This window comes from Triturus cristatus, chromosome 4_2 (assembly GCF_964204655.1).
Source record: "Triturus cristatus chromosome 4_2, aTriCri1.1, whole genome shotgun sequence".
Classification (NCBI taxonomy): domain Eukaryota; kingdom Metazoa; phylum Chordata; class Amphibia; order Caudata; family Salamandridae; genus Triturus; species Triturus cristatus.
The window spans coordinates 537,721,347-537,744,864 of record NC_140586.1 but is presented as its reverse complement, the minus strand read 5'-3'; positions in this window follow the sequence as shown (position 1 = coordinate 537,744,864).

The following is a 23,518-nucleotide window of genomic DNA, read 5'->3' as shown; positions in this document are numbered from 1 at the left end:
TGTCAAATGATACCATAATCACCTCTTGATTGTTGACTTTGATGCGGTCAACAATGTTATTAAAGTGTATGCTGTCTTTAACATATGATTCAATCTTAGGAACCGCTAGTGTGATAAAACGGTCTGTGAATTTACATATTGGTTTTATAGCAGAATGACATCCTGACACAATAGTTCTTCCTGGTGGCTTCTGTATATTCTTATGAACCTGGGAAAGAATGTTAACTAAAGATGTTCTTGGGTGTGGTCTATTCAAATAAGCATGTTCTGTTACATCTTTTACATGAATGTACCCAGCATGTAACCCAATATCAGTGATCTTCCTGATTTCTTCTTGAATCTATTTCAGGAATGGGGTGGTCCTTCTTTAATTGTACTGTTCTTCATTTACCAGTTGTCTACTATTCTCTGCTTTATAGTCCCCTGGGGTCTTGAATTATAATGTCACCCCTTCGGCTGGGTTTTTACCATAATGCTAGGGTCATTGCTTAGAGAAAGCTCTCCATTATGTCTATAGTGAGATAAGGAGACGGCAGGGTCTTGAGCAACCACCTCCATTGGTAATGTCAAAGTTCCATCTTGTATCTAGAATTTTGGGCTGAATTGAATGTTCTGCAATTGCATCCTGCATGGCAGAGCTGTCTGTTGAGGTGGTGTCTGATACAACTGGATGGAGTATTAATGGGAAGGGATTACCAGAATCATATCAGTGTTCCATGCATCAATTACCTGCATGAAATTCAACTTCAATGATATCATAGACTAACAAGTTACACACACTATACACTCAAATCTATATCCTCAAAACTCCATAGGAACCATGATGCTCATCTAATATTTATGCTTGTGTAAAGGCACTTTCACCATCCTAGAGAAAGGCAGTGTAAAAATGTGTGATTTCTGATTTTTTTCACCATTATGTGAACATAGCCTATGAAGGTAAGCATTTGACTATTTGGAGAAATGGGATTATATGCTTCTTGGAAAAGATTATGACCTGTACTCAAAATTGTAAGTCAAGTACAGCAAGTCAGCTAAGTAACAAGGGGCCAGATGTATCAAGCACTTTTTCGGTCGCAAACCATCCAATTCACAGAATTGTGCCGTTTGCGACTGGAAAAATGCATTTTGGTATGCATAATTTCCAAATGTAACATTTTACCGAATCCCAATTTGGAACTGCGAATGCATACCAATTCAGTATTAGAAAGGGCGTGTTTAGGGTGTCCCTTCCTAATACCGATTTGCAGTGGTATGTAAGAATGTTTGGATACCGGAATGTGGTCACTAAACATTCACAATTTACTGCCTACTTCAAGTAGGTGGTAACCCATTCACAAACAGTAAAGGGTCCCCTGTGGACCCCTTCCGTTTTGTGAATGGGTGCGAAAATGTTTTTTAAGAGCACGGACCACTGCCTCCTCTTAAAAAATGAAAAGCAAACTTCAAATTCTTCTTTTTTTCAAAGCATTCCATTCTCCTTTAAGGAAAACGGGCTGCATTAAAAAAATATATTGCTTTATTTAGAAGCAATCACAGGCATGAGGCCACCATCCCTCTGATTTAAGTGATTCCTAGTGGGTCGCAACTTGCTACCTACCTCATAAATATTCATGAGGTAGGTTTATTTGAGACTCACTAGGAATCACTAAATGAAGATTTATGAGTTTCAAAAATTAAGAAAAAAAGGGATTTCCTAATTGAGATTCACAGACAATCATAATTAGTGTAATCGCTATTCCAAATATTGATAGATCTAGCCAAAGTGAGGGAGATGCAGAAACTGAAAAATCATTGGCATATCTGTAAGAAATATGTTATGAGGAATCCTTCTCCAGCAATGACACACATCTTATTGTAGAAGGTAGAGACCCCAACAATAGTCAGACACCAGGCAAACCTTCAGCAATTGTCTTGCCAAGATTTATATAAATGCATTCTGAAAGTGACATATAAACATTGATATTTCAAATAGAATGTAACTATGTCATAAACATAACGATGTCTTGTTATTCAGCAGTCACTGAGTTTGCAAAGGAATTTCTTGGTGCACCTTTTACACAATGACGTAATTTTTATTTTCAAAGATAGATAGGCAGTTTAAGCTCTTGCTTCATCTTACTCAAGAAAATGTTCTTCTCTTTTGCTACACTATTTACAACACATTTAAAAAGGACTACAGGAACTTTCAAGTTTTAGAACTAGTAGACAACTTAATTGTGCAATAAATTGAAGAAAGGTTTAGCAAATTTTCTGGTGCACAGTCCAGCCATTCTTATCATCAATTCTCTCATCACTAGATGTAGAAAATTGTAAGCAAATATTATGTACAAAAACTGGAAGCAAGAGAATTCATTTAGTTTTTTTTAAAGTGTGATTTGGGTTAAACTAGGCTGCAACAGTTTATTGTCTGAAAGAGTCTTCACTAACTAAAGCATGAAGCATTAGTACATCTCATTACCTGTGCTTTTGAACCTCCAGACAGCTGTTATTGGTGGAGAACTCAAAATGGTGGGTGCTTTGCTCTAAGCTACAGTTGTTTCGTGTTCCATTGATGCAATATGTTGATACAGTGAACCTTCATTATCCTTCCATCATTCTGCAAACAACCCTAAAAGCAAATGTCAATTACAACAAATGCAATACTTGTGTTATCAACAATAAGAAAACAAAGGTAGACGGTTTCATGAACCTGGTAGTTATAAGTCCCATCTTTCCTTCCTGAAACCAAAGGTTGCCGCTCTATCCTTTGCCATTCATAGTATATGATCCAGTGTCACTCATTCTTCCTGATGGCAGCTGTATCTAAGGATATATTATTAATGCTCTTGTCTACGGGGGCGAAGGCCTTTTGACTTTTTTAATGGCACTTGCAGATCTTTTTTTTACTCTTAGGGGCCGATTCTGATCCTGGACTTTTATTTTACACACAAATCGGATCCGTATTTTTTTCCTTACAAATTGTACAAGTCCCTTCCAACCCATGTAGTACGATTCGTACGGGAAAAATACATACAGATCAGCCCGATCCTTACAAATCGGATCGGGAAAAGCTGTACGACACGGACTTGTAAAAAAGACCATACAATTTGTAAAAAGGCTGTACAACCCGTCAAGTACGATTCGTACCGGGTTGTCAGGATGCGATTTGTATGGAAAATGGCCTGTATACGGGGAACGACTCGTACCGGGCTACGAAGCGAACCCCTATACACCTCGTACCCTGGTATGACTCGTTCTGGGGGTACGACTCGTACTGGGGTACGGGTCGTATAGTGGTATGAGGCGTACAAGGGTCCCCCCACATGCGAGGCGTGTGTATGGAGCGTACCCCAACATCGCGCATGTACGCACCATACATACGCGATTTTGGGGTCCACACCGTACATACGGTGCGTACACAAGCGATTTTGGGGTACGGTGATTGTGCGGTGCGTACATGACCAGTACCCCTTCAGCGCGTACATACGCACCGTACCCCACTTTCCGTGTCATCGGTACGCACCGTACATATGCACCGTCCCCCTGTATTCATGGGGTGTACAACGTGTACATGGGGGGTCTGTCTCGTACTGTTTTCGGGGCGTACAATGTTTTCCCAGCACTTTTTGGCTCCTGTAAAAAAAGAGCCGTACGGAGTGCCGTTTGTACGAATCGTACTTGACGGGTTGTAAACTGCTGCCGGGAATACATGTGAACGTCGCGTACAGGGCAAAAGGAATTTCGTTTTGCGCGCTGCATCGCAAAATGTGATGCAGCGCGCGCAAAGGAATTCGTTTTATTAATTTAAATGTGTACTTACCTCCTTTCATCCATATTCCGGTGTTTACATTTCCTCACCCTGCCCCTCCCCCGCCCCGCCTCACTGCCCCACCGAACTCCCTCCACGGACCGCTACTGGCATAAAATGACCTGCCCAATTACCTTGTATGCTTTGCTGTGAATTGAATTCATGGGGTAGTTGTATGCAGGAGAAAGCAGGCCTCCATCTCTGTACTTCATCAAACCGGAAACTTTTTCTGAAAGGCAATCTATGTTTCTTAAAAGAATTACAAGCCCTGCTTTTTAAAAAATGCTTCCCATTTGATAAGACATCGGAGGAAGGATTAAGTGGTCCGATCAACCCCTGTCTGCTGCCCCTGAGGGTGGTAGACATGATTTACAAAGGCATGCTGTAATAGCTTTACCTTTGCAAATCTGTTTCCTCATCAACTTGGCAGTCAGTGACGTTCTCATGGTATGTAACCAAAAATTTATTTTTTACAAACCATCTATACATTTTATACTTATTCACTATTAATATGGGATTCCACTTTCCATGCTACTTTCTACATGCAACTTGCAATGAGGCATTTTGTGAGTATGAAAGGCTTATCCAACTTGCAAAATGCATTTAACCTCTTTAGTGCCCATGACGAGATAGTCTCGTCATGGAGCACGGTTGCGCTGTGCCCATGACGAGACTATCTCGTCATGAACCCCGCCCGCTAATGTAACGCCCGGCACAGGGCGGGGAAAGGGCGTGGCACTGAAGGGGTTAATGCATTAAGGACCTGATGTATGACCATTTCCCTTTGTGACTCGTAATTTGTGAATATCGGCAACTCACATTTTGCAAGTCGCAAAAGGAAATGTACCAATAGGTCTCAGAGACATTTTGTGGTTCCCAGGGGGGTAGCAAATGACCTACCTCATCAATATTGATGAGGCAGGTCGCAATTTGCGACCCATAACTATATGTTTTTCTTGAAGGGCCTCAAGAAAGACCATTTGACGCAGTGTACAAGGAAAACACCTGACGGAGAGAAGTTCTTTCTCCATTGATAAAAAATACCAATGAATCATAGGTAGTGAGACATTAAGAATATGAGTTTCATACATAGAGATATTTCAAACACAAATGTATGCCAGCGCAAGTACGATAAGAAGAAAACATTTATCGTCAAATTAAAATGTTGAAGTATGAAAGGATTTTTGAAAAGAAGTCAAAAGCAATTAATTTCAACTGGATTACCATAGATTTTGCAGCACAATACAGAACTGGTAACCTATCAGGCTACACATATGTGAGGGAGAAAATGCCAGACTCAAACGTGTCGCCACATTTTTAGAACCCCTAGGTCCCAATGAGACACGGAACCTGGAGCAGAAGGTAGATCAAAGCACAGGCAAGTTTCCAAAAGCTATCCATAGAGCCAGGTAGCACCCCCTGCTCAAATTTGCATTGTCTCCCAATAGTTACCTGGGTGAAGGTGCAGGGTTGGCTCCAATTCACCCCAGTGAGTCCACAAGAACATTGACAAGCACATGCTTTTAAATGTCTTAGATTATTATAACTGCTGAGTTTCTATGGGTTTGTGCATGTGAAATATGAGCCTAACTATAACGTCCCTGTAACCTTTGTTATCTGTGACAATCTAAGGTTTTTAAAATCCTATTTCCTAACTATAGCAGCCCTGTAACCTTTGTTTTTTTAGTGAATTTCTAAGGTTTATTAAATGCTAATTTCAATCTATAAGCTACCTGTACCCTTTGGTTTTTTCAGTGAATTGCCATGGTTTTTTAGGTATCAAACAACAATGTCTCAAGCATGGGTATCATTAAAAGAGCAAATAGAAGTAGCAAAATTAATTGCAATGGATTCAATCCGAATGGGGAGAAACACAGGGGGACATATTCATGTAAAGGCTGCTTGTATTGGAATCAATTAAAACATGTTGGACATATTAAACATCATATGTACAAGCACATGGGAAGGTAGCACTGCATTACATTAACTGACATGTAACCAACAGGATACTGTGCACAAGTGCTCGTGAAGTTTGTGATGGTGCAAGTGAGACGTGACGTGGTATATACAGCGATAGTGATGGGCACGACGAAGGACAAAGTAAAACAACAAGTAGTTTACATTTTCAAGACATCCAAGCAGTAAATGATACACAAATTGCAGAAGCAGATAGGGTACAGTGTCTGTAAAAAGGGGGGCGCTAGAAGTTACGCTGTTGAAGTCGACGGCGTTTCGGCTTGCAGAAGTCTAGGCCATCATCAGCACACGTTATATTTGAACTAAAAGCAGTGCTAAGGGTTAAAGGAAACGAATCTCAGGGTGGTGTGGACCACGGAGGGACAGAGAAGAGAGATAAAAAGAAATGCGCTGATGCCTAAAACCGCTCTGGCTGAAACTATCGTAAGGGAGGTAGACAATTGGCGCGTGTCTGATTTGGAAGAAGCGTGAAGTGAATAAAAATGTTGCATCAGGAGAAACCCGCTAGGGGCCAATGCAGTGGCATCGGCTGTAGGATGTGCTATGGTTCCAAAAGATAACCCTGTGACAAAGGGACAGATAAGAGAGAAGAAAGGGAAGAATTGCGCTATGCCTAAAACTGCTAATGATACCCATGCTTGAGACATTGTTGTTTGTTATAGATTACTGCCCCAGTCTCTCTGTTGTTTACGGGCTACCTCCTGTGGTCTGATACTGCATGGTTTTTTAAGTGGCAATTGTGTTTGCAGAATGGTGTGGAAAGGGGACGGGCGTCTGACCAGCTATCAGGAATTCAGTGTAGTAGGACTCCCAGAAAGTACGAGGAGGGCTTCTTGGTCCCCAAGGTCCTTTAGCATCCAAGAGAACTTTATTCCCCAACCAGTAGTATGTCAGGAGATGTGTTTAGAGAGTGGTGCAGAAAAGGGGTGCAGCCTCCAAAGACCTCTTAGCAAACTGATTGTATGGAACTTGCTGGCGGTAAGAAGAGGGATAGTTGGCCCCCTAATACTCTCAATGGCCAAGGGGACTTCATCCCCCAACTAGTACTATGCAAGGAGGCGTGTTTGCACAGTGCTGGAGAAAGGACCACCTTGATGATTGCACATGTAATGCCTGTTTGATTCTATGAGTGCCATTAGCAAGGATACAGTGCGAATACCAGGTGTGTGTAACAAAGTGTAAAACACATATATAGACATATTTTACGTAAGGTTTCAGTGTAGCTCTTTAGTAAGATACTAATTTAACATTTCCCTGTGTATTCATTTGTTGCAATAACTATTACAAAAATGAATTTCCCTTCTTCACAGTAACACCGGAGGTCGCAATGACATCAGTAGTCACAAATACAAATGACAACATCTAAAACAGATATATGGACATATTTTACACAAAGCTTGAGTCTAGCTGTTTAGTAACATATTGGTTTGACTTTATTTTAACAAGACATTTACGAAAGAGAACAGTTTAAAAAATACTTTCAACATCAAAACTAACAAATAGAATATAACTACCAAACACTCATTAAACTAAGGATTGTCATCCAAACTCATTATAAAAATTGTGCTGGTATTTAACTTTTTAAAACTATTTCCTAAAAAATAAAGTAGAATGAGAAGAACCAGAGGGATGACATTCGTGTTATATCATCTTAAAACTTATCATAGAAAATGTCTCTAATCACCGATCAAGCCGAGGTAAGCTGAAGGACCATCTACATCAATGGCAGCAGCAACAATTCCCAGCCAGAAAGTCCCTTCAGAGGCACAGACTACTACAACAGAAATGGCTCTAGAGTTTTCAAAAATGGCCACGTATTGCTTGGACCGTATTGTTGTTATAAGAGCTGGTGAGCAGTGTTTTACAGCTATTCTCATTGCTGCCACAAATCATACATGGCCATTTTTTCCCCTTTAATTATTTTTGCAAATTCCAAAAGAGGAGTTCATAGTTAGCAGAAACAAGGCAACACAAAGCTGAAGGACCCTTGACTTCACTAGCAGCACAACAACACCGAAGCAGAGAGCCCATTCAAACGTCCATTCTCAACTTCAAGATTTGGCTCCACAGTTTTCTCCGATGGCATTATGCTGCGTGGATTGTGGAGTTGTAGTGAGTGCTGGAGAGCAGTCCATAATGACCCTCCGCAATGCTGCAAAGAATAATAATGCTTGATTTTTTTTTATTTTCGGCCCATGATAGTTTTTCTCCATTAGCAGGCATTTTATTATCATAGAAAATGGGTATATAATATCTATGTATTGTTCATTTTATTATTTGCTATTATAATTTATTGTAACACTACTTACATATAACCTGGTGTATAGACAAGTCAAACTGCCCCTCTACAAATAGATACACATGTAACTTTTGCAAGTTATCTTTATTTACGTTTTCACTTTTATAAATATAAGTCAACAGTCTGTGTTCAAATCTTCTAGTAAGTGCATCAACAACATATACAAACAGATTCTTTTTTTAGACAACACTGTATTAAAATGTGTAATCTCTTTTTTAAAATTATCAACTGTAAAATAAGCGTCTTATTCTGCAACTCCTCCTCTTAACTAACTCCGGGCGGGTAAATCCGCTCTGCCAGAGGAGTTTCCAAAGTTTTGCCTACTCCGCGTTCCATTGAAAGCACGGAGCCTAGGCAAAAGTCCGACTTCGTGGTGGAGCGGAGTGGAGTTAGCCAGCCCCTCCACCCTCCCAAAGTACGTAAAATGGTTAAAAAAGGCACTTACCTGCCGTGGCTGCCTCCCCCTTGCCATGGCTGCTCTCCTTCCTCATCCTCGCTGTCCTTCTTCTTAGATAACCCCTACATTGTACGTCTTGCGTGTGCGCATTCGCAAGTCCTTGCAAATCCTTCATGAAATATCCGTGGCCAGAGATATCACTATAAATTTGAACTTATATTTCTCAACAACTATTGAACCGATTTACACCAAATAAGCGTTTTGGGTGTAGTTGTGGCTAAAGGTTCCTTTTGGAATTGACATTACAAACTTAACATTATTTCTTTCCCCAAATTCTCGGTCCCCATGGTATGGATCATCTCCAAACTTTACATATCAATAGAACCCACCTTGACACATTTTGAGGGGAAATTTCAAGCAATTGGATGCCAAAGTTATAGCCAAGTAAAGCAATGCTTCTTCCATGGCAACTAGATCCTAACTATAACTACCTACTGCTGAATGGCAGTAGGTAATGAACATATATATATATATACATATATATATATATCTATATATATATATATACATTACCTACTGGCGGTCGCCAGTAGGTGGTTATAGCTAGGACCCTGTTTCCACAGGAAATCCGCAACATTCTATTTGGAATAACTTTGGCGCCGGTCGACGAATCCTCGCGAAATTTTCAAAATAGGTGGGGCGCTCCGCTCCGCTCCTACCCTGAAAGTCTCGGGGGGATTCGTCAAGCGGGGGTTGAGAAAAAAGGGGGGTCCCAAAACGCGTTTTTCCCATGCATTTTTCCATAGGACCTTTAGACACAGCTACAGCCCGAACGGCCGAACAGAGTTACTTGAAATTTGGCAGAGAGGTAGTCTACAGGTCAAGGAAGTGCCTTTTGTAGGTCTGGTGTAAATCTGTTCAGTAGATCCTTTGAAAATAGCATTTAAATCAATATATATATCTGAGCCAGCTTACGGTGCGCTTACCGTGCGCTTACGGTAAGCTTACTTGACAAAATATAAAAGATTACCTTTCACAATGAAGCGCATAATATGTCCTCCATGTGCGCACGGTGCACGAAGCGCATCGTGCGTACATGGCCCATCCAGCGTAACGTGGGCACGCGGTGCGCGTAGCGCACCGCGTGCCCACCGTGCGTGCACGGCACTAACTGCGTAAAGTGGGCGCGCGGTGCGCGAAGCGCACCGCGTGCTCACTGTGCACGCACGGTGCGCAGCGCACCGTGAGCGCACGGAACGAACTGCGTTAAGTGGGCGCACACGCCACGAATGGCGTAAAGTAACTTAGCATTTAAAAAACCGTACAAATTCACTGAAAAAACCATAGGTTTCACACACGTTATAGTTAGGAATTAGCATTTAAAAAACCTTGCAAATTCACTGAAAAAACCATAGGTTTCACACATGTTATAGTTAGCTGGACATTTTACTGATAAAAAAACAATGAAATTACCCCGTTATAGTTAGTGCAGGCAACTATAACTCACGCGACCGCAATCCTCTGCTGATGACATATGTGTCTTTATGAAAAAAAAATATTTGTAATATATGTATAGCTAAAATTTAATGGAAGAAGACATGGGCAAATAAGTGTCTAAATACAGTATTAGCATCAGCAGAGGATTGCGGTCGCGTGAGTTATAGTTGCCTGCACTAACTATAACGGGGGAATTTCATTGGTTTTTTATCAGTAAAATGTCCAGCTAACTATAACATGTGTGAAACCTATGGTTTTTTCAGTGAATATATATATATATATATATATACATAGATATATATATATATATACATATATATATATATATATATATATATATATATATATATATATATATATATATATACACTGTGACAAAGGTGAGAGCTGAAACGCGTTGGTGTACAGGGGTTTCTTGTTAATAAACTAGTTAAGCATCCTGGAGAGTCCTGGTAATTTCGTGAACTGAGAAATTGTGGTGATCAAAAAAAAAAGATTTATAGATATATATATATATTCCACAATGGCTGTTCTCAATCCACAAACAGGCTCCAGCACCCTCTGGTTTGCAAGATGCTTGGATTTATTGTGGCAATCTCTGGTGACGTGTTTGGACCATCAAAGCAGCCTTTCTCACCAAATATACATATACATTCAGTTCTGAAGAGCTTTTTATATTTTGTCAAACATATCTGAATGTGGAAATGGAGAGTTAGTGAATAATTACTAAAGTGTTTTCACTTGTCTGGGCTCTATTAGGGACAAATTGGTGGTTCTTTTGAAAATCTTCACACTGTACGACCCTGTCAAAGTAAAGCAGTATTACTATTAATATTCAGTTTTAAGGCCTGATTTAGATTTTAGCGGACGGGTTACTCGATCACAACGGTGATGGATATACTCTCCGCCGAAATATAAATCCCATAGGATATTATGGGATATATATTTCCGTGGACGGGATATCCATCACCGTTGTGATGGAATAACCTGCCCGATGAAGTCTAAATCAGGCCCTTGTTATTTTCAGATTGCACCTAAATATGTTCTAGTCTCATGCTGTTGTGCTGTTCTTCTGTAATTTTATCGGAGAGTACGCCAAAATTTTGATGTGGACTGTGCCTGAGTCTCACACTGAACAATAATGGGGCCAAAAAAGGTAAACAGGGTTTACAACGGGTTGCCTATGTTACATTTGAAACCTTGATCTGAGTAGCTTGGCAAATGCAAAAAAAAATGCATGAGCTACTTTCTGTAAAGAAAAAACAACCTAGCAAAAATGCAGCTAAGGTTATAAAGACAGTTAAAGTATAAACCAGTTTTAATTAAAATGATAAAAATTGAATACAGAAATATTGAGAAAAATAAAAAAATAAACATATGTTCAATTACAGTCTAATGAGAATCAATAAATCTAGAAAGATTGCTTGAGAAAGGATACTTTGCAAGTTTTTCCCCAACACAAAAGGAGAGGATGAAGCATTTCTGTGGTCGAACAATATTTGTTCCACACAATGTGTTTGGGTGGCCAATCAAGAGGGGGACTGGGTCTTTAAAACAGCTCTTGATGACAATTGGGTGCCATCAATCCCTTTTTTCTGGTGTCTCTTTTCACATCATGGGATTGGTACATTATCTTGAAAGTCAGAATGCATAAAACATTTAAAGGCCCCAAAATTCACTAGAGTAAAGACAGTGGGAGATCCTATAGATGAAATTGTGCCTTATTGCTAAGGGTCAGTTAAGTGATTAGTATTAGACCTGTCAACCTTAGCATGGTCTCCTCCCGGACCTTTTGCCTTCCTCCTCCATTTTTTCTGATTTCATTTTTGCTAGCCTTTGGACTGCTGCCCAGTGCTCACTCCTTAAAAACATGGTAACATTAGATTGCATCTTTAATTTGCTCATAGGTCCCCAGCAGAGTGGTACTACATGTACCCAGGACCTGTCAATAGTATGCTATTAGTAGGCATGCAGCACTGATTGTGCCACCCACTTTAGCAGGCCCTTTAAACATGTATCAGGTCCGTCATTGCAGCCTATATGTGAAATTGTTTAACTGCCATTTTGACCTGACAAATATAACCCCTTTGCCAGACTCAAACTTTCCTTATTAATACATAAAAGTCAACACTAGGGTAGGCCCAGGACAGCCCGGATGGCATGGTGCAGTGTATTTAAAAAGTTGGATACGTACTTTTGCATTTTACCTCTTCTGGTAGTGAAAAACTCCTAAATTCATTTTTCATTACTGCAAGGCCTACCTCGTCCATAGGATAACATTGAGGTTACTTTATTATTTTTAATAAGGATACTTCAACATGGGAACCAGTAAACATTTCATTCTTGGTGTCTTTGGAACTGTAATGAAAAATCCTCTTTTATGGTAAAGTCGGAATTCACATTACAATTTTTTTAAAGTTGGCATTTTCATACCTTAGCCATTTTGTGCTTGCAGCCTGTCTCTGGGTCACAAGACTGGGTGTAGCTGAGGCTTGGGTTGTGTGTATTACTCTTAGACAGCCACACACATTAGAGAGCATAGGTGTGCCTGGATGGGCCATCACTGGCAGGATGGTTAGGGCGGAGTTGGACATAGCCGTACTTACACTTTAAAAAGATGCATCCTACCTCCACACAAAGGGCTGCATACCCCCAGTAGTTAGTCTGGGCAGGAAAAGTAGGATGTCTGGGTACTTCAAAGGAAATTTCTAGAAGCTTCTCCTACATTCAGAGGAAGAGAACCAGGTATAAATATTGAACCTCAGACACCACCTCTTGAGTACACTTCTGGACCTGTGGCTACTCCAGGAAGAAGTTCTGATGTGCTGCTGAAAGGTCTGCTACTCTGCTGGACTGCTTCCCTGAAGACCTGCTCACCTAGTGTGTTGACCTACTGACTGCTGCCATCTTGCCTGGGTGAGAAGGGCTGGACCTGCAAATGTGACTCTAGTTGGCTGGCCTCCTGACTAGAGTCTCAGGGTCAGAAGGCTCCAACAACCTTAAACCCAGCACCTGGACTCTCTCATCTGTGAGTCTACCCTGCCAAGTGGTCCTGAACTCTTGGAAGTGGACCTAAGGTGCACTGCCAGCCTCTGGGGACCCAGCAAAACCAACACATCTCCGCTGCTGAGAGGTGAAATCCCAAGCAGAACCAACACATCACTGCTGCTGCATGGATCGGACCAGTTACAAAGAACGGCATTGCCTTTGCAGCCTGCATCCTCTTCCGAACTGGCACTGTGCGGCACATCCTTGGCACAGGTCCTTGCATCCCTCGTAAACAGCAGCCTCAATAATGAAGCTGGACTCCGCATCACAGCTCCACTGAACTGATGCATTGCCCCGACTGCACAATGCATCCTCGATGCCAGACATTCCCATGCAAGCACTCATTGGCAGGATTTTTGGCAATGATGCAGGACCTCACACCACAGCCTCACCACATCCTAGAACTGATGCATCGTTTCAGATGCTCAATGCATGTTTGACGTGGATGTGTGCAATGGTCCTCAAACCAGAATTTAAGGTACTCTGTTCAGCAGACCTAAATATGTCCCTGTAGCTGGCTTGCGTTCCATTGCAGGTGGCCTGAACATGTGACTTTTTCCTGGTCCGGCATGACCAGATATCCACAGTTGGACCCTTGTGCTTTTTAGTGCTATTTTTACTGAATTATTTTAAGTGGCATATCTTCAGGTCTACTTATTTGATTTTAGTCATTTTGGTCTGGTTTTATTTATTAACAATTACTCTATTTTTCTAATATGGTGCGCAGTCTTTTTGTAATGTGTTTTTACTTCATTACTGTATGAAGTGTTACACAAATACTTTGCACATTGCCTCTGAGTTAAGCCTCACTGCTCTGTGCCAAGCTACCTGAGGGTTGACGACAGGTTATTTTAGGGTTGCTTATGACGAGAGAAGTATTGCGGTCCCTGCTTGAGATATGTTTCACCCCCCAAACCAGAAACCCATTTTCTATTTTATTCTATTTCAACTAGTTTGCTTGTCTGCTTCCTAGTGAAGAGCATATACATTTCCTGGAAGCCTAACACAGAACTTTGCAAATTATAAAATTTTGTCACAATGTAGGCATAGGTTCACCTTCATTCTTCTCTCCTCTTTTCCTCTGAGAATTTTTTCTTATTCTCCAGATACCCATTGGTTCATTTGTTGAGAGAATACTTACATTCGGTATCACAGAGATTCATGCATAACTTCTACATTCTCTACAGTGAACCTAATGCCAGCATCAATCTGAAGAATTAAGTCAATTAAGGTGTCCTGCAGTGGACTAGTTTTCTACTAAAATCAAAGTCTCTTCTAACTCGATTCATAACCCCTGATAAAAGGCCACGGAGGTATCCTCATCCATCAAGGCTACCTTTGAAGCTGATTGTTTGAAATAGCTGATAGGAGAAAAAGAACTCTTTATTTTATATTCAAAGGCTATCAACCCGATGTGGACAGCCTGCTGTAGCATCCTCCCCAGTCTGGGTACCCAAAAATGATTACGTCACACTCAGAGTTTAGATTTACATGTCTTTATTCTTCTGAGTTTAACTACAAGCTCAACATTATAAAGCAGCCTTCATTGCATTCTGGGGCCTGGGCAGTCACCAGGTGTCCCTTTGTAGACATCACTTGAAAAGGTTCCGCTTCTGGCATGCAAGCACATGATCTCCTCTTTTGAAGACAATGTTATTTGCATGTCATCTTTTATCAGCATACGCTTTCATCATTTGTTTATGAACCAAGTCCTTCTCATGTATTGCACTTTCTTCATTCTCTCTCTGACCGGTCCACCGAGGGATCTTGGTTGTCATTACTCTCCTGAACATCGATGTTGCAGAGCTTTCACCTGTGGTCGAGTGATTTGTTGAACAATACGCTCTAAAGGTTGAATTTTACACAGTTTTAAAATCAAGTTTTTCAAGAGTAGCACGCCGCACTACTTTCATTAGCGTACTTAGAAACCACTTAACAAGCCTGTTGGCCTGGGGCCACAGAGGTGTGCTCTTCAGATGCTTTATATTCAGATGCTCTAAGAAATTGTTGAACTCACAAGTTTTAAACGGTGGGCCATTATCAGATTTCAATATGGCTGGAACACCCCATGTCGTAACGATGCAATCTAGCTTCTCAATGACTCAGTTTTGAGTGGTAGTTGAGAGATCCTCAATTAAAAGAAACCGTGAGTATTGATCCACAGTTAGGATCAGGTGAAGTCCATTGTCAAGTGGGCCAAAACAGTTAATGACTACTCTCTCTCAGGCATGCTTCAGGTGTTTTGACATGTTTATGGTGAGTAACTTTAGTAGAAAGGCAATTGCACAGATGACAGGCCTTTAAATCCTTTTCAACCTACTCATTGAGAAACAGAAACTAAACTCCATCTCTGAGAGCTAGTTTAGTAGTAATGATTCCATGATGTCCTTCGTGGACCACGTCAATCGTTTTCTGCTTCAGACTCTCCAGAATCAGGATACTTGACCCTCGCAAGATAACTCCTTCCTGAGCTATGGACAGTTCTTCTTTGATTTTTTTGTATTTTTGATATTTGACATCATTGGTGAGAGGTTGAGGGTATGTTTTATGACTGATGTTTGACTATGTCTTTCAACTTTAGGATATCACTGTCATGGCTTGTGGCAGTAATAATCAGGGCTAATGAAATAGCAGCTGGTGTGTTTTTTTACAATGACATTGATACATGTTTCAGCCATCTTGGATGAAGTGCCATGACCTTGTATAGGCACTCTGGAAATATAGTCAGCAAGATTGTGATCCTCCCCTAGATGATGCATGATTTTACAATTGTAAGTTTTTAGTTGTAGTGCCCATCGTTCAATGCAAGGAGGCACATTGGTCTTTGAACTTCCAAATATAGTTAGTAAAGCTTGATGATTGGTGACCAGCTTAAAATACTTTGTGCACAGGAATACAAGGAAATATTCACAAGCCCATGCCATAGCCAAACTTTTTTTTCAAGTTGTGAGGAAGCATGTTCTGTTTGGGACAAATACCTCCTTGCATATGCCACAATATGCCTTTGAGCATTTGGATGTCTGCTGTGCTGTGCAAGGATAATACTTAACTCAACTGGTCTAGTATCGACAGCAACCTCTGTATGAAGCTTTGGATTGAAATATGCCATTTCAGTAGCATTCTTAATGGCTTGTTTGATTTGCTCAAAAATTTTCTCATATTCATGGGATCTATTAAATTAAACATTCTTTTTTCTCAACTCTATCAGTGGAGCACTTACAGTGGCACAGTCTTGTATCTATCTGGAACATTAGTTTGCCATGCAGAGAAATGAACACACTATAGAAACATCTTATGGGGATCAGAATTTTACAGTGCTTGTACTTTAGCAGGATCAGGTGTCACACCCAGATAAGAAAAGATATTGCCAACAAATTTAACTTTGTCTTGTGGAATTCACATTAATCTGCATTCAAAGTCAAATCTGCAACAGCAAGAAAATGACAAACTTGTGTTCAAGCTTTATTATGCTCTTTTTGTGTAGCCACGAAATATGTCATTGCTATAATTGAATGCATTCATGACAGGCTGTATGATACGTTGAATGACGTCTTGAAAAAGCTCTGCAGCTAATGACACACCAAAACATAGCCTTTTGTATGGAAACCGACTAAAACGTGTAGAAAAGGTTGTAAAGTACCTGCAATTTTCTTCGAGTTTGAACTGATGATAACCTTTATACAAATCAAGGCGAGAGAAGACCTTTGCAACATTTAATTGCGTTATCATGTCAGCAATGTGCACACCTGTATGTCCTTCTAATTCAATTGCTTGTTAGCCTGACACAAGTCCACCCATATATGCATACAGCTCTTTCACTGTCCTTTTTGGCCGCTACCACTTTGGGACAAAAGCCATGGCATGGGGCCAGTAGATCACTCAATGATATCATGCTTAAGTAAGGATTCAAGTTATTTTTCAAAGGCGTCTTGTCAGTGGAATACAATTTGTCTATGTCTTTGAGCAACAGGATGGTCATCCTCATTATTATGCAGCTTTGCTTTCACAGTCTTAAGCTTTCCTAAACCATGAAATAATGAAGGGAACTGACTTACCATTCTATGGTGAGCGTTCATGTTGTAGTTTATGGAAATCAGCCCCATATCAGGAGCAGCTCGGAAACTGTGTAAACCCCAATTTTATGTGATAAAGTGCATAGTCACAGCCTGCTTCTTCACTCACAGCAATGACCCTGATGTTTAGTTTATGGGAATGCATGCTAGTTAGTCCCCACAGTACAATAGATTAGAGCACAATCCACATTTTGAAAAAACCTTTCTGTACATGGCATCTTTGTCTCCATATGTTATAAAGCAACAGGTAACTACTCCTGTTTTTTAAATGTGTTATGTGCACCATTGAAATGTTTAGCACCCTAAATGTGATTACAGCTTGTAAATATTATTTTAATAGGTACTTCTTTTCTTCCATTGTCCTGTAGAGGCCCAAGTTAAAAGCGTTGACATGCATTGACACTATTGACTGGAGGAGTCTTTCAATTTAGAATACTCTAAAGCAACATTTTGGACACACATCAAAGAAACAGAGGACAAGTCTGACCTCCCTGTGTGAACATTCTTAAGGACTGTCTCCTTTGTGGACTGTGTACTTAATTTGGGAAACAGCTACACATGTTTGTAGCAACTGGAAGACTGAAGAAAGTTTCTAATTGCCAATACTTTTCTCATCACACATTATTTTGTATGTACTCATAAGGCAATTGTGTGTCCTCCTATGATTTTGATTACATCTTTTGTTATGTATGTGTATTTTAATATGTCAATTTATATGTGCTTCAAAGGTCAAGTACAGAGGGTGAGAATTATTTTTCTTTTTTTATACATCAATACAAGTTAATAATTTGAGTATTCACTGCGTAAAGTTCTCATTGCATAATCTGGTCCCACAGTATGGCACTTTTCTGTTTTTATTAATTTATGCTGAGGTATAGTAGGGTCATTTGGCCAAAGCCCCTATAGTATGATACTAGAAAATGAGTAGACAGGCAGTTGACACTGTACCTTGGAGCAGATGGATGAGTGCTTGCACCTACATTTTCTTGTGTTTCATCATCACTATGAATGAACCTTGACTTTTTAAGGATGTCGATGCAGCCCATGTGTACACCTTGGTTTTCAATGGAGTAACTTTGGGAAATGAAGACAATTCATTATATTTCTCCTCAGGCATAATGTTATTTGAAGCACCACTGTCAATGATGAAAGGTATTGAACAACCATTTCTTTTCAATGTAATCTGTGGACAATGTTGGGATGACTTTGGTGCTTTAGCATGTCAACTTTTCTTTGACTGACATTTTTGTTCACATGCAGCCAGTCCAACATGTGCGCACTTTTCTGAGGTAAACCTCGACATGGCGCAACCATCTTCTTCACTTTCACTTGATACTGATATAAAAGAACTGATGAACGATGATTTTGATGACAATCAATTTTATTCAGTTTTGATTTGTTTCATCTGATATCGCTGATTGGCCTTGTGGGTGTGCGCTGAGCATTGCTTCTGGAATGTTCTGGCAGCCATTTTGTCTTCATGCTGTGAAGCAGTTGCTTTTTCCTTTGCTTTGTGAAATGTAACAAACTGGTTCTCTTTCCCACATTCCCTATCTGTTCAATGATGGGACATTTACCTTCATGTGGAAACGCACATCCACATCTTTTTACATGTAGACATCACCTTGTGTCCTTCAGTCTTTAGCATTGGCCTACTTTTCACACTCATGACTGATTCATTTGGGGCACCTCTAGCCTCCAAGTCAGCATCTTGTCTATCCACACGGTCTTCATCTCTGGCAGCCATTAAAACTCACTTCAGGCTAAGAGTTTAAATGAATCTGACAAGAATCCATCCATAACTCCAAGATGTATAGTTTCTTCATCATTAAATTCATTGACCTTTTAGTGTTTCATGAGTGTGTTGAGTCTCGCCACAAAATCATCAACAGTTTCTCCAACTTTCTGTCGTTCTTGACTGAAAATGTATTTGTCATAATCTACATTGGGCACTGGATTGAATTTCAGATTTAAAATCTCCTTAAACTGATGGTATACAATTTCTTATTCAGTTTGTAGCATTCTTTGTTATGAATTCTTTTACACCATTGCCAGAAAGATTTATGAGGTATTTGATATTCTTTTTGTTATCAGTCTTTTCAAGTGCATCAATGAAATCATCAAATGTCTCTATCCACACAATCCATCTATTGCCAATGGTTTGCTTTTTGCCAGCTTTGAAAGGTGGTGGTGGTTTCAGGTAAGCAGCAGCATTGTGGCTATTCATGGGAGTGGCAGACATTGATGGTAGAGCTCTGCCAGAGATTGTCAGCTGTCCACTAGGACCTGCGTAATTTGCACCATCTCTGTGGCCCTGCAATGGATCAGCCTCCGGATCATCCTGGACAGTCTTTTGTACAGTGACCTCCTTCTTGGTCTCTATCAGAACCCTTCACTTTCTTTAGACCTCTGGAGTTGTTTTGAGTCGCCACCTGGCAACTTTGGTGATGCTCCACTGCAGGTATTGGACAGCTCAGTGAGCAAAACATTTGTGCTTCTTCTTGGGTCTCGTCACCCAGTGCTGAGGTCATACAGCCTATCTTATTGAGGCTCTGGTAAGTGCAATGACAGTAAATTTTCTTATCATATGTTTCATCAGCCAGCGCTTTATGTATTTTTTTCGTATTTGACCACTGCAGTCTTTAGCGTTTCTTTTCTGTATCGTTACATATCTGCCTTTGACAGTAATGCTCCGTAAAATGTCTAACTTTATTTTGCGTGTCAGCGCAGTAACTTTATTTATGGGATGACCATCAGGTTCTCAGCCAACGACGTGTAGATTTTCTGCAATGTATTTGTTATCATCAACTGCTTCACAGCAGCTAGAGCTGTACTTTGACTTGACATGCAGTAAGCGTTTAGTCCGTTCTTCATCAACGGCACAAGTGGCACACACAAGCAGTTTGCTTGAACCATGGTAAACTCTCTGGGAGTGCACAATCGATCTTCAGGTTACTCATCTCCAATCTAATCATCATTGGTAGCTACTCCTCCCCTGCCTGGGTACCCATCAATGACTACGCCACCCATTGAGCTTAGTATTACACATCTTTATTCTTCTGTGTGTAACAGCAAACTCAACATTCTAAATCAGCCTTCATTGCATTCCGCTGTAACACCAATATCACAGCTCTACGGGAGTCCATCAGGAGCCACAAGGATTCCATCATTGCTACCTCACAATATACTTCACTTGCAAAGTTTTTTTTTGTTATTGCTCTGAACTGTATAAGGAACTGGTCTCCATTAGACAGGCAAGGGCTTTGATTCAAAATGAATTGCATCCTTATTTTAACATGAGAACCCGAAATCCAATTCAACTGTATCTACCACAGCATATTATGTCACTCTAAGCATGCAACTGGCACTGTTTTACAATTAACTGAAATAGGACAGGATCATATCTTAATTTCTTAGGTGTGCTTAAGGTCAAAATTACTATTACCCCTATTGCTTCAATATTGTTACTTTCTGGAGTACCATCACTTGCTGGATGTACTAGGATTGGGGTTGTAGGTTACATAGGATTTATACAGGCTATCAAAAAAGACTGTTGCTGCCATACCAAATATAACTTCTACTGAATATTATTGATGGCTTGCGACATCGCCTGACGAAGGTTTTGAGATGTGCCAATGCACTGGCAATCTATCAAGTTCTGTCTGTACCTAAATCCATGCACAGAGGTGTCTGAATGATACACCCATTGGATAAACTACGGAAAACAGCAAAAAGGTAAAAGAGCGATTCTGGACTGGATAACCCTCAGGTGGGCCTTTTCTCATTCAGTAGATGCTACTGAGGACTTCCACCATAGGACACAAGGGCCAACAGAGTCATGGTTAGCTATAGGGTAAGTGAAATCGAACAGTTAAGACTGCAGTACCACAATGCACACACAGATAATGCTGGAGGGTTTTACAAAGTATACCAATTGTAATGGTGGATGGTGCTGCGATGAGCTCATGTGAGACCAGGATACTGAGCAAAAACCCCAGGACAGCAGAAAGCCAGCAGGTCACCATCTGAGGAATTCAATCATTAGGCAGAGAAACAAAAGGGAAACAAGGCAACGACCAAAAGGCACTATAAAGGAAAACAAGGGAGACCTTCAACCCCAAGGGACCACAGAAAACCCCTAAACAGAAGGGATGGATGAACTGACATGAAATAATACAAAGCAGAGAAACCATCGCAAATAAATGATATGTGGAAGTGAGTATGTCCACTGAGTATTTATTTAATCCCAGTTCCCACTGTCCTATCTTCTACACTTTCCAGACATCTCCAGCCTTGTGAGCAACTCCATGCCTAAATGGTGTATGAATCCTGATTCACTCTCTCATTACAGACATTAAAGAAAGATGGTGAGTGAGTATAATCTGCAGAGGGAGCAATGACCATATTTACCTTTTTTCTTTGCCCTCTCCCACTCTCCGATTCTCTTTCAGCTACTTCACGTTCATTCTGAAAGGATTTTGCACCCCCCACCATTTGTTGAATCCTCATCTTTTGAATCTCATCTTTCTAGTCTTTGGAACTGCTCTGGCATCAGCTGTAGCCCTATCTGGGCAACAGTATGACCCTTAAAAATATGAACATTTTAATAATGAACCCTTAATAAGGCAACAGTAAACATGCAGGCCTCTCTGTTTGTTGAAAGTTTCGTTTAGTGATAGACTTGTTGAATAGGATGCATTCCCCAGAAAATCAGAAATGCACGATACGCAACTATATTGAACTCAGACAACTGTGTTGCAGGACTCCTACCTTAAAGCCTAAATGGAACAAACATTATTTAATTCCTAAGTTAGACATCAGAGATGGTGGTGATTGAAATCAAATTCGCATCACATGGGTAAATTTGTTGGACAAGCTCAAATCTGCAATTAGATCATAAAAAGCATACATGGGAAGAGTCCTTCAGCTTCAGTGAGAGACAGTTAACAATCACAACCAGAAAAGGAATTCGAGTTCTCTTCCATAAACAAATACAATAAGTAAAATGCCTAACATTTCACCCCATGGACCAACTGTGTTTATTTTGTTTATTTTTTTATTGAATTTTTCACATTCTTATTTTTCTACACCTCAGCGTTATTTCTTTCATGAGCAGATTTTTTGTTTAATAACACACAGCAAATCACAGATTATCTTTCATGATTGTTCCGGTAGTGCTCCCAAAGGTGCTCTATTCCGGGATGCCATTTATCGCTCCCACAGTCTTTTTCCATACTTTTGCCTGTAGAATTACTTATAATGTCGTATAACAAAGAGGAAGAAAAGATGTTGGATTTTCAATATGTTTCCTGTATTGGGCTTAAATGAAGTTCCACCGGACCTTGAGTATTACCAAAAAGGTACATTCTACATTTCCCACAAGCATAGGTTTAAAAACATTTAATTTGCTGCTCTGTATACAGGTGCTGTCAATGAAAATGCCCTCAATTCTAACTTATTTTTCTAAAGAAGGCATATAAAGTAAAAATGTCCCTAGGTAGACTGGTTAGACTGGTTCGGGTTAAGGACTGGAACTTATCTGAGCTTTTCTTAAATTTTCAAGAAGCCTTCAAATGAATTCTTCAAAGGAATTGCCAATTATTCTATATTCGCAAGATGAGTTGGGAACTTTCCGGCACTGGCATCCATAGGGTAAAGGGGATGTCCTTATTAGATGCATCCCCTGCCTCCCTAGGTGCACTAGTCATAAATTCATCTCATCCTGGTGCACGGAGCTTCGGGCATGAAACTTTGGAGAGTATTTTCCTACAGGGACCTAAAATGATTCGCCTATTGCAAACATCCCGCTCTGAATTTTAACTAAGACATTAGAGCTGCTTAGGCGTTTCTTGCTAGAGGTGGCGAACAGGGATACTTTTTATCTTAGTTCCCTATAAATTCCTACTTCCTGTCATGACAGAAAGCAGGGATATTCTACACAGACAAAGCAGAGGACAATTCCAAGTAACAAACTTCAGCACTGCTTAAAATTATAGTTCAGGCCTACCTCCTCATGTCATGTGTCTGTGTCTCACTTGTATCAGTGTTACATGTATGTGTAATTTTGGTTATTCATTTCCCTCATAGGCATATCAGATAGTTCACTACTTATAGAATAGACTGAAACCCAGTCAACAGGTTAGTATGGTGTTTCATGGCTGCTACCCCGAAGTGTGCACGGATGAATTATGTGCCTAACCCTATAAACAAAGGATGGGGCTCAAGTAAATGCAGACATGTTGAGATGGACTGGGCAAAACACGTTTACCCTGATTCTTTCAGAAAGGGGACCTGGTTTGCTCTGTTCTGCCACTCTACCCTACAAGTGAAGTACCCAGCCTGCTGGGGAGATTCCTGTGAATTTGTGGAACATATCCTGGTTATGCCTAAAAGGCTTGGGACAGAATGTTTTCCATCCAGCCTTTTGAATGGCACTC